Below are 906 nucleotides of genomic sequence, written 5' to 3'. Positions count from 1 at the left end.
ACACACACACACACACACACACACACACACACACACACACACACACACACACACACACACACACACACACACACACGCATACACTGCGTGAATGCCTGACAATGCAGCGATGTGGAAAAGTCTCCGACCTTCGCGACACCACCACATGTCTTAGTCCTAGCTTTATACATATCTATATATACATACGTCCTACACAGACAGATGGAACCTGTTACAGAGCAAAGGGCTGTGCGGGCGGGGCTTGCCTTGCCCGCAGGTTATGTTGAAACGTAAAGTGGTTGGTATCAGATGAAGGAAGACATCGGGGGATCTTCTCACTGTATACTAAGTGACCGTAGCTAGTTGACCGTGCAAGTTGTGAGAGCGGCTCTGTGGCGAGGAACGAAGGTCTGTATGCAGATCTTTCTCTCTCTCTCGCTTCTCTCTCTCTCTCTCTCTCTTTTCTCTCTCTCTCTCTCTCTCTCTCTCTCTCTCTCTCTCTNGTGTGTGCGTGTGTATGTCTGTGCGCGGATGTGTGTGCACGTGTGCTTACGCACGCTTGCTTGTGCGTGTGTGCGTGCATGTTCGCGCGTGCGTGTGCACGTAAGCGCTGGTGGCATGTACGTATGATATATTTTTTATGAATTTACCAGGTCCGGCTATCAGAAGAATTAGGTTCCGTCGACTTTCTCACGCGACTATCATACATGGAGGCCTCGGAGCAGCCGGCAGCGACTGCTGCTGCTGCTACTGCTGCTGCTACTACTACTACTGCTACTGATACTACTGCTACTGCTACTACTACTGCTACTGATATTGCTGCTACTACTACTGCTGCTACTGATACTGCTGCTGCTGCTACTGCTGCTACTACTACTGTCACTGCTACTGCTACTGCTACTGCTACTGCTACTGCTACTGCTACTG

The sequence above is a fragment of the Priapulus caudatus genome, unplaced genomic scaffold (assembly GCF_000485595.1).
Source record: "Priapulus caudatus unplaced genomic scaffold, Priapulus_caudatus-5.0.1 Scaffold634, whole genome shotgun sequence".
Lineage (NCBI taxonomy): Eukaryota > Metazoa > Priapulida > Priapulimorpha > Priapulimorphida > Priapulidae > Priapulus > Priapulus caudatus.
This window is presented reverse-complemented; position numbering follows the sequence as displayed.